Source organism: Sus scrofa, chromosome 15 (assembly GCF_000003025.6).
Source record: "Sus scrofa isolate TJ Tabasco breed Duroc chromosome 15, Sscrofa11.1, whole genome shotgun sequence".
NCBI lineage: Eukaryota > Metazoa > Chordata > Mammalia > Artiodactyla > Suidae > Sus > Sus scrofa.
The window spans coordinates 136,079,211-136,091,474 of NC_010457.5; the positions used below are offsets into that span (position 1 = coordinate 136,079,211).

The 12,264-nt window shown below is 41.4% G+C and overlaps 1 protein-coding gene across 3 annotated transcripts in view; it reads right to left on the reverse strand.

Moving 5' to 3' along the window:
- The window catches only part of ASB18 (ankyrin repeat and SOCS box containing 18), a 66,341-nt gene that overhangs the window by 29,467 nt on the left and 24,610 nt on the right, over positions 1-12,264 (reverse strand). The gene's annotated exons all lie outside the window — the stretch shown is intronic.

Sequence of the window (12,264 nt, forward strand, 5' to 3'; positions counted from 1 at the left end):
AACTCAGAGACTCAAAGGTTTTAAAGTCCTGCACCCATGGTGAATTGCTGACTAAAAGGGGTTGGAGCAGAGCTGGGTCCCTAGGTGTGGAGACCACTGCCATCAAGAGTAAGGAAATGAAATGGCTCCGTATGTAGGTCAATGACCCCCCTCTCTACTGAAAGGCAAAAAAATTAAGGATGACCTAAAATCTACTATGTATAAAAAGATTCTGGAGAAAGTAGCTCTTTCCTGTCAAAGTGATAATGTTTATACTATCAGAAGCTAGACCTCCTCGGAGTCTAACTTTAGGGCGACTCTTCAGAGCTGAAAAGCCATAATCTAAACCTCAGGCCCTTTCTGACATCTGCTAACTTTTATCCTTCAAGGTAGTTGGCTGTGTTATTGTAGAGGTGTTCAATGGAAGCCACCAGCGTTTTCTATTAAATCGTTGATGTTGAAGGGATCCTAAGTCAGCTGGTGCATAGTTCTGTCTGAACTTCGGGTGTATTCATCACTTATCTTAAACTTTTCCCCAATAACCTGGATTTAAATAAGTCAAGGCTGTCAAAGGAGATCACCAGGGAGAAAGACTCACGTGGAGACGCGTGGAGACAGAAGAGAAAATGAGAAGAAAAAGACGAAAGAGGAAGAGAAAGACAAAAGAGATGTTAGAAGCCCCATTTTCATACAAAGCCATTTTAAACGTCTTTATTAAACAATGCGCTGGATGTGAGTGATTTCTGAAAAACCAGCTGAAGCCAGGAAATTAATTTCTATCACACAGTGTATAAGCTGAGTAGCTCAAATGGTCTGCAGATGCCTCAGCTCCTTAGGATAACCAAACGTAAGCTTGTTGGCTTGTCGTAAGGGCTGTTGGCAGGATTCACAATAATTTGAGTTCTGAGTAGGTGGTACATTCTCATTTCTAAGTAAAAAGCAATATTTTTATATTACTGTAAGGCGGAAGGTTGGAGCCCAAGGTATGAAGCAAATTGGGTTTTTAAAGCCCTTTCTATTTTAGAATTATTTTAGACTTAAAAAAGAGTTGCAAAGATAGTGCAGAGAGATCCCAAATGCCCTTTACCCAGCTTCCTCTAAAGTTCACATCTCGGAGTTCCTGTCGTGGCACAGTGGTTAATGAATCCGACTAGGAATCCTGAGGTTGCGGGTTCGATCCCTGGCCTTGCTCAGTGGGTTAAGGATCCAGCGTTGCCATGAGCTGTGGTCGCAGACACGGCTCCGATCCAGCATTGCTGTGGCTCTGTCATAGGCTGGCAGCACCATCTCCAGTTAGATCCCTAGCCTGGGAACCTCCATATGCCTTGGGTGTGGCCCTAGAAAAGGCAGACAGACAAAAAAAAAAAAAAAAAAAAAAGAAAGTTCACATCTCATATTATTATGGTACTTTTGTCAACATTAAGACGTTAACATCATGGAGTTCCCGTTGTGGCTCAGTGGAAACGAATCTGACTAGCATCTGTGAGGATACAGGTTTGATCCCTGGCCTCACTCAGTGGGTTAAAGATCCGGCGTTGCTGTCAGCTGTGATGTAGGTCGCAGACGCAGCTCAGATCCTCTGTTGCTCTGTCTGTGGTGTAGGTTGGCAGCTGCAACTGCGATTTGACCCCTAGCCTGGGAACCTCCATATGCCTCGGGTGTGGCCCTAAAAAACAAAACCAAAAAAAAAAAAAAAAAAAGAAAGAAAAGAAAAAGAAATTAACATCAGTCGAGTGCTCTTTAGGGACCTCCAGATCATCTGGATTTCATCACTTTTCCCACCAATGTCCATGTTCCATTCCAGGGTCCAATCCAGGATTCTCTGCTGGATTTAGAGAACCTAAGTTTGAACGAGGGAAAAGTAAATACAGAGCTGCCTTTTTGGGGGGTGGGAGGCATGGTGTGCCCCTCAACATGGAATAGCATCAAATGGGTATTTTCCACAGGAACAGGCAATAGTTGAGAGTATGCTCTTCAATAGGGATATTACTGGAAATAAGTCATAGCTGACCAACAAATATGGAGATAAACCAAAGAAACAACAAACCTCATATTAATTAAAAATAGTGAACTCTTGTTTCAACTCCCGTAAAACAGACACAGTGATGATCTAAAAGGCCTCAGCAATTGCAGTCAGCATCTACATCATTCTTAACTATATGCCAGGTGCTCTTCCAAACATTTTTCCTACATTAGCTAATTTAATTCTCATAACCACCCTTTTGTTAGCTCAAATAGTATCCCTATTTTACAGATGAGAACACTGAAATAACTTTCCTCAGCTTGCACAGCTAGTAAGTGTTAGACCTGGGGTTCAACCTAGCCTTTGAATGTAGCAAAATATGTACCTGTAACATGTAAAATGGCAGGGTGTAAAAATATCAAAACTGAGTGCATTCAATATAAAATTGCACAATAATTTTGCTAGGTTTTTAATATTTAGAGAGACTTTTGCTTTGAATTGGTTGGCTTATGTCCTTTAATAAAGCTGGTGCTTCTTTCTCTTCTAGAAAAGTGCCAGTAGGAATCCATCAGCCCATACCCTAACTTCCAGGCACACAGATACTCTACCTATTCCTGGCCTGCTCTTGGCACACTACTGTATCATTAGCATCCTCTCCCTTGAAACCGAAAGCATCTTGAGGGAATAAACTATGTGTCCTGCAGCACAGCCCCAGCACCTCATAGAATTCAACAACTGGCGAAGGAATGCTTGTAGGAATGGAGTTATCACTGGATGAACTTGGAGCTGTACTTTTCAAAAATAGATGGGATTTCTGTCGTTTTGTCAACAGGTGGCAACTTTATACACCAGCAAATAATCTACCAAATGACTCAAAGACAGAAATTGTAAATTAAAATGAGGAAGAAGTTAATCCCATGTTGAGTAACTAAAAAGAACCTCTCTGTAGAAAGCAGAGAATGCCTGCAGCTGAGGGCAGAAGTGGGTCATAAGATTTGAGCTCCCTGCCCAATGTGATTTGCAAGCACTGAATTTCTTGACTTCTTTAAGGGTTTCTGGGATCCCAGACTGGGGCTCAGTGAAGGCAACCCAGGCAGAGCCCAGTGGACCTTGAGTTGGGGAGTTGGAGCTGGGTGTCCGGGGACACCAAGGCAGCTAGAGTTTGCAGGGCAGAGTACTTGTGGGGGAGGACTTCCCAGAGAAATAACTTTGCAGAGAACCCCCTTGAGTGTTCAGGTGAGTGGGGGTGTATGAGGAAAGTGCCTAATGCTGGGGGAATAACCACTTGAAAGGCTTAGAGGAAACCTGACCACAGTGTGCAGGTTCAGGAATACTGCTGGGTCTCAGCAACAGAGTGAGTGCAAAACCTCATAAATAACAGGGCATGGATTAGAGCACTAAGAGGAGTGTTGTCCCGGTAGTGGGAAAAATTAACTTTAGGCTAAATACTGCTCTAATCCTGCCTAACACAGCTTAAAAGCAAGACTCAAAAGGATCAAACTATTTCCAACTAACTTAAAATCCCAAAGCAGAGAGTAAGAATATGGGTAGATAACAAAAGTATCCAGCACCAAATGAAGTAAATGAAGAGAAAAATCCCAATAAATTAAAACTTGCTCAGGGAGTTCTCACTGTGGCACAGCAGAAACAAATCCAGCTAGCATCTGTGAGGATGGGGGTTCAACGCCTGACCTCATCCCATGGGTTGGGGATCTGGTGTTGCTGTGAGCTGTGGTGTAGGTTGCAGATGTGGCTCAGATCCTGTGTTGCTGTGGCTGTGGCTGTGGCGTAGGCTGGCAGCTATAGCTCTGATTTGACCCCTAGCCTGGGAACTTCCATGTGCTGCAGGTGCAGCTCTAAAAAGCAAAAACAAGAACGAAAACAAAAACCAAAAAAACCGAAAAGCAAAACACAAAAAACTTGCTCAGATGACAGAACTGGTAGACTGGAACATTAAAATAGTCATTATAACTGTATTTCCTACTTTGAGAAGTTGGAGGAAAGATCGAACATATTAAATAAGAACATGAAAGATACAAAAAAAAAAGACCTAAAATTGGACTTCTAAAGTTGAAAACTATATTGTCTGAGATGAAAAATGCTGCAGATGATATTAGTGGCAAATCAGGTATTTCAGAACAAAATATAAATCAAGTACAGAAGGAAAAAAAGTACAAAAAGGAGTAGAGCATCAGCGAACTGTGGAACAACCTCAGGTGGTGAGGTTACTAACTTGCCAGCTTACTAACTTTACCTACGACATTAGGGGTGAGGAACGTGTGAGCTCCTCTCCTCAGAATATGAAAGGGTGGTTCAAAACGATCTGTAGCAAAACCCCACTTACGTGGAATAGTTAAGAACTGCGGATGGCTCTGGTTACTCAAAGATTCCAATTAGTACATGCAGGTGGAGTCTCTAAGGCAGAAGTGGGGACTGTATAAGAAAAATATGTGAAGAAATATTTACCAACAATCTTCAAAATTTGATGAAAAGTATAAGCCTACAGATCCAAGAAACTCAATGAATCTTAAAGCTAAGAAACAAGAAAACTTCATCAAAGCACATCATAATCAAATTGCTCAAAACCAGTGATAAGGAAGAAATATTAAAGCCAGAAAAAAGCACATTATATACAAAAAAAATATAAGGAAGACAGAAGATTTCTCATTAAAATGCAAGTTAGAAGACAGTGGAGCCATGAGTCTAAGACACTGAAAGGAAAAAAGAACCTGTCAACCCAGAATCCCCTACCCAGCAAAAATACCTTTCAAACACTCAGACGAAATAAAGATTTTTTTCCACCCTACAGTCACTGAAAGGATTCATCACCAGAAGAACCTCACTATAAGAAATATTAAAGAAAGTCCTCCAAGCAGAAGGATGATGACACCAGGTGGACTCTTAAATCTACACAGAGGAATGAAGGGAACTAGAAATAGGAACTGCATGGATAAACATAATTTTTTTTCCTATTATTTCAATATATCTAAAAGATTATTCACTATTTGAACAAAAATAGTAAAAATTTACTAGGGGACTTATACACAGAAGTAAAATATATAATACCAACAGCACAAAGGCCAGGAGGTGAGAAATGGAATTATACGGTCAAATAGTTTTTAGATTATACATGAAGTAGTATTACTTGAAGGAAGACTGTGACAAAGTAAAGATGTGTATTATAAACCCTAAAGCAACTACTAAAATAATGCAACAGAAAATTATACATAATAAGCCAAAAAAGGAGATAAAATGGAATCCTGAAAAAATAATACAGAATAGGGTAGGAAAAGAAGAAAAGGGAACAAAGAATGGATGAGAAAAAAAGAAAAGATAGCAAGATGTCTGATTTGAACCTAACCATATCAAAGTCCCATTAAATGTAAATGATCTAAACACTCGATTGAAATGTGGAAACTGCTAGACTGGATAAAAACGGACTCAGTTATAATCTGCCCACAAGAAACCTGCTTTAAAAATAAAGACGCAAACTGAGGATGGCCTCGATCAATAGTCACCAAGGAACTGAGACTCTCAGTCCAACAGTCCTGAAGGACCTGAATTCTGCCTTTAACGATATGAACTTGGCAGCACATTCTTTCCTGGTTGACCCATTAGATGAGATCCTAGCCCCTGGTGTTTTTTAAAATTTTCTTTTGTTTTGTTTTTGTCTTTTTAGGGATGCATCCACTGCATACAGAGGTTCCCAGGCTAGGGGTCAAATTGGAGCTGTAACCACTGGCCTATACCACAGCCACAGCAATACCAGATCTGAGCTGTGTCTGAGACCTATACCACAGTTCATGGCAATGCCCAATCCTTAACCCATTGAGCAAGGCCAGGCATTGAACCTGTGTCCTTATGGATACTAGTCAGATTCGTTTCTGCTGAGCCACAATGGGAACTCCCCCGTACCTATCCTTGTTGACATGTTGAGTGCAATCTTGTGAGAGACTCTGAAGCAGAGGACCCAATAACGTCAAACCCAAACTCTACCCACAGAAGCCAGGGGATAACACATGTACGTTGTAGTAAGTCTCCAGATTTGTGGTAATTTGTTACACAGCGATAGATAACTAATGCAGATGGAAAAGGCATACTACGTAACACTGATCAAAAGAAATCTGTATTAATATCAGACTAGATATTTAAATATCAAAGTAGACTTTAGAGCAAAGAATATTACCAGAGAGAAGGACTATCTTTTAATAATGATGTCAGTTCTTCAAGAGGACATAACAATACTAAATATTTATGTAACTAATTATAAAGCTTGAAAATATTTGAAGCAAAACTGATAGAACTACAAAGAGAAATAGAGAAAATTATGATTATAGTAGAAGGTTTCAACAGCCCTCTTTCAATAACCTGTAAAAACAAGTAGGCAGAAAATCAGTAAGGATATAGAAACTTTCAAAACACTATTAGGCAACTCGACTTAATTGACATTTATAAAACATGCCACTCAAAAACCACAGACTACACATTCTTTTTTAGTGCACATGGAAATTTTTATCAACATAGAATATATTTTGGATCATAAAACAAGACTCAATAAAATAAAAGGGAGTTCCCGTCGTGGCGCAGTGGTTAACGAATCCGACCAGGAACCATGAGGTTGCGGGTTCGGTCCCTGCCCTTGCTCAGTGGGTTAACGATCCGGCGTTACCGTGAGCTGTGGTGTAGGTTGCAGCCTCGGCTCGGATCCCGCGTTGCTGTGGCTCTGGCGTAGGCCGGTGGCTACAGCTCTGATTCGACCCCTAGCCTGGGAACCTCCATATGCCGCGGGAGCGGCCCAAGAAATAGCAACAACAACAACAACAACAACAACAACAACAACAACAACAACAATAACAACAAAAGACAAAAGACAAAAAAAAAATAAAATAAAAGGAGTAAAGCAATAAGTCCTCTAACTATAATGGAATTAAGTTATAAATAAGTAATAAAAAGACAGTTGGATGATACCCAAATATTTGGAAACTAAATATTCTACTTTTATATAACCCGTGGCTCAAAGAAAAAAATCAAAAAGAAAAAATTAAAAGGGAAATTAGAAAGTATTTTAAACTGATTGAAAGTGAAATTTTAACATATTAAAATTTGTGGGAATCAGCTAACATAGTACACGGGGGACAGGTGAGCACTAAAACCTATTTTAGAAAATAAAAATATCAAATCAAAGAGATTAGCTTCCATCTTATGAAACAGACAAAGAAGAACAAATGAAACTCAATGTAATGAGACAAAGGAGGACAATAAAGATCGTCTCAGAAACCGATGCAAACTAAAACAGCAAAACAAAAAAACAAAAAAGCAAAACAAGACTGATCAGGGAAAAAACAGAATAAAAGACACAAATTCCAGTATCATGAATGCGAGTGATGATTCTAGAGATTCTGCAGCTATTAAAAAACAGTAACAGGGAACAACTTTATGCCAATAACTCCAACAACTTAGAGGAAAGAGAGAAGCCACTTGAAAGATACAAGCTGTCAAAGCTTGCTCAAAAAGAAAGAAAATCCTGAATAGCACTAGAGCCATTAATGAAATTGAATTCATCGTTGAAAACCTTTTCTTTGAGAAAACTACAGGCCAAGAGAGCTTCACTGATGAATTCTGCCAAACATTTAATGGAGAAATAACAACAATTTTACACAAGCTCTTCCAGAAAATAGACGAGGAGGACTCACTTTCCAACTCATTTTTGAGGCCAGTATTATTAAGCTATTAAAAGTAGACAAAAGCATTACCTGAAAAAACTATAGATCGGTACCTTTCATGAACAAAGATGCCAATATTTGTTAAAAATTTCAGGAAATCAGACGCATCAATTTATAAATTGTGGTTTATATCAAGAATGCAAGGTTGGTTTAATGTTTGAAAATCAATGTAAATAATTATATTGACCAAAAATACACCATTGAGCAACTCAATATATGCAGAAAAAGCATTTGAGAAAACTCAATATTCGTTTATAGTAAAAACGCTCAGCAAACGAGGGCTGGAAGGGTGCTCTCTCAATCTGAAAAAGGTCATTTACAAAATACCTACATCAAATAGCATACTTAATGGGGAAAGATTTAATTCCTCTAAGATTAGAAATAAGGAAAGTTACTTGCTTTCATTACTTCTATTCACCATTGCAGGGGAGTTTCTAGCTAGTGTAATAAAGCAAGAAAAAGTAATACAAGGCATCCAGATTGCAAAAGAAGTAAAACTGTGTTTATTCACAGATGACATGACATGATTGTCTACACAAAAATATTATGGAATTTATGATAGAACAATTAGTTCTATACTAGAACAATTAGTGAATTTGGCAAGGTTGCGGGTCTCAAGTCAATGTGCAAAAATAAATTCTTGTCAATTTTACACAGTAGTTACTACAACAGAAATTTAAATAAAAATACTGCTTACAAAAGCATCAAAACCATGAAATAGCTAGGGATAAATATGACAAAATATGTACAAGCCTTGTACACTGAAAACTATAAAACGTAGCTGAAAGAAATTAAAGGTCTAAATAATTGGCAAGATTTATTGTGTTCATGGGTTGGAAGATTCAATATTTTTATGTCAAGTCTCCCCAAATTGATTTATAGATTCGCATTAACCTCAGTCAAAACCCAGCAGCCCTTTTTGCAGAAATTGACAAATCGATTGTAAAATTTATATGGGAAGGCAAAGAAGCCAGAATAGCCAAAACAACTTTGAAAAAGAAGAGTGAAGCTCGAGAACTTCTGCCACCTGACTTTATGATTTCTCACAGAGCTGCAGTATTCAATATCCTGTCGCACTGGTGTCAAAAGAGACAAATAGGTGTTCCTGCCATGGCGCCGGGGGCTAAGAATCTGCAGTGGCTTGGGTTTGATCCCTGGCCTAGGCACGTCCAGATGCTACAGGTGAGGCCAAAAAAAAAAAAAAAAAAAAAAAAAAAAAAAAGACAAATAGAGCAAATGTAATTGAGGTAGAGAGGAACGGCTCTGCCACGGAGCCCTGGGGACCTTGCATGTATCTGCACAAGCCACACAAACAAAATTTGAGCCACTGCTGATGGTTCTTGGCAGAGCACCCTGCAACCCTCCGGAACATAAGGAGCTGCTACAAGACCATTGTCCACCCCCCACTGCTCCCCAACCCCCCACCCCATGTCCCCTGGGAGGCTGTCCTGAGATGCTCCTCATTACCCCTGGGTTCTGATGAGGTTTGGGACTCCCTGCCTTGCCTGCCTCAGGACAGGACTGCAGACTATAGAACCGCTCACCTGAAATCTGGATTCAGGAGCTCAGCAACAGGGCTTCCTAACTCACATGCTATCAGCTGGCCCTTTTGTTTGGATATTGGCCTTTGTGGTGTGTGGGATAAGAACTATGTGGAATTGGAATTCCTGTCATGACTCAGTGGTTAGTGAACCCAACTAGCATCCATGAGGACGCGGGTTCAATCCCTGACCTCGTTCAGTTGGTTAAGGATCTGGCGTTGCCAAGAGCTGTGGTGGAGGTGGTAGACTTGGCTTGGATCCCATGTTTCTGTGGCTCTGGCATAGGCTGGAGGCTACAGCTCTGACTGGACCCCTAGCCTGGGAACCTCCATATGCCAAGGGCTCGGCCCTAAAAGGACAAAAAGACACCCCCCCCAAAAAAAAAGCCCTATGTGGAATTGGACCCTCTGGCCAGTCTTCTTTTATGAGTGTTTATCTGTGTTAAAAGGTCTGAGTGGACGAGGGGCTCCTTGGGTCTTCACCAGTTGAATAGGTCAAATCTTTCCCGTCTTGTGTGTACTTGGCAAGAGAGCCAGGAATAAACCCCTGTATGTAGTCAGTTGATTTTCAACAAAAGTGCAAAGGCAAATCCGTGAAGAAAGGAAAGGCTCTTTGACAAGTGGTGCTGGAACTACTGGATAGCCCCATGCAGAGGAAAAAATCCATAGCTTACACCATATTTAGCTGTTAACTCAAAATGGGTCATAGACTTAAATGTAACATATAAAATTATTAATTTTTTTTTATCTTTTGTCTTTTTAGGGGCACACCCACGGCATATGGAGGTTCTCAGGCTAGGGGTCTAATTGGAGCTGTTGCCGCCGGCCTAGGCCACAGCCACAGCAACGCGGGATCCAAGCCGAGTCTGCAACCTACACCACAGCTCACGGCAATGCCGGATCCTTAACTCACTGAGCGAGGCCAGGGATTGAACCCACAACCTCATGGTTCCTAGTCAGATTCGTTTCCACTGCTCCAAGATGGGAACTCCAAAATTATTAAATTTTAAAAGAGGAAAACATAGGAGGGAATGTTTGTGGCCACGGTTGGGCAAAGTTTTTTTTTTTTTTTTTTTTTTTTTAGGTAAAATAACCCAACACAATCCCTAAAAGAAAAAAACTGATCAGCTGGACTCCACCAAAAGCAAGAACATCTATTCTCCAAAAGACACTTTTAAGGAAAGAAAATATAACCCAGAGACTGGGAGATAATATTTATAAGTCACATGCCTGACAAGGGACTTGTATCCAGAATATATAAATTCCCAACTTTAAGAAGAAAACAAACCACCCAATTTTTAGAATGGGCAATAAGGAGTTCCTATTGTGGCTTGGCAGGTTAAGAACCCAACATATTAAAAAATAAAAATAAATAAAAAGAACCCGACATAGCGTCCTTGAGGATTGGGTTCGATTCCTGGCTTTGCTTAGTGGGTTAAAAATCCAGCGTTGCCACAAACTGGCATAGGTCACAGACTCAGCTCAGATCCTGTGTTGCTCTGGCTGGGGTGCAGGCTGGCCTCTGTAGCTGTGATTTGACCCCTAGCTCGGGAACTTCCATATGCTGCAGGTGCGGCTTTACAAAGAAAAAAGAAGGCTATAAGAACAATAAAAAATAAAATGGACACAGATTTGAATAGGCACTTCACCAAAGAAGAGAAATGGATGGCAAATAAGCACCTGAAAAGACATCCAGCATCACTTGTCACTAGGGAAATGCAAATCAAAAGCAAAATGGAATTCTGGTAAATACCTCTAGAATGTCCACAGTCAAAGAATGACCATACCAAGGACTGGTGAGGACGGGAAGCGACCAGGACACTCATGCGTTGCTGGTGGGAATGTAAAACGTTATATCCAATTTGGAAGGGAGCTTGGTTGCTTCCTAAAAGATTATCTTTTAAATATATCAGGTGACCCAGCCATTCCAATCCTAGATACTAATGTACGAGAAACAAAAGCACAAACCCGGATGAAGGCTGGTGCGCAACCGTTCACAGCTTTGTAATAGCTCCAAGCCTGAAACAATCAAACGTCTTTCAACATAGCAATGGATAGACCCATTGTGGTTTATTCACACCGTGGAATACCACTCAGCAATGAAAAGGAGTGAATTATGTATACACACAACAGCCTGATGTATCTCAAAGTAATATTGTCGGTTGAAAGAAACCAGGTGGAAAAAGACTGCATTCCGCTTACATAGAATTCGAGCAAATTCAGACTAAGCTGCAGTGACAAAAAGCAGATCGGTGGGATAATGGAGGAGGGGAGGGAGGGATTACAATGGGGCAAGGGAACCTTTGGCTCGTGGGCGGTGGGTTCACCGCCTAGCCCATGGGGCGGTTTCATCAGTGCATTCCTGCGACAACACGTATCAGACTGTGTACTTGCAAACAGGCGCAGCTTGCTATATGCAATTGTAACACAGTTAAGCTGCTTTAAAAAATTATCTTGTGAGAACGTTGTGTCTTTCAGTCACTTTCAAGACTCCAGGTGGTCCGCGTGCCTCTCTGACGCCGACCCCGAACACAGGCGACATCAGGGGGTGGTGCCCACCCTCCCCTGGCCTTGATCCCTAAGAGCCCAGCAGTCCCGCCTGCCTGCACGTAACAGGGTGATTTTCTCTAATCTTCATCCTGGAGACCGAAGGCCAAGACATTTCATCCCAAGAACAGGGACTAGAACATTCTGACTAAAAGAAATGCCAAGACGACACAGCGCCAGCTGAGAACCCCGAACATAAATCCCCTGCGATGACATGGTGGCCCCCACGGCCTCTCCCGGGACCTGCTGGACCCCGAGGGGACAGACACTCTGCAAGGACAGCGTCGGGGGCAGCCTCGGCACCTGGGCACCGGGGCCCGGTGTGGGCCCGCACATGCGGGCACAGCTCGGCTGGCTTGTGGGACTCCGAAGCCCCGCCCGAGGAGCTAACCATTTATGTCACACTGTGACAATTATTCTGCATAAAATTATCATTAAAAACCCTAATTTTTCAGCCTCCAACCCCGCCAGTGGCCTTTTAGCATTCTCCCGCGCCGGCGTCTGCGGGCCGG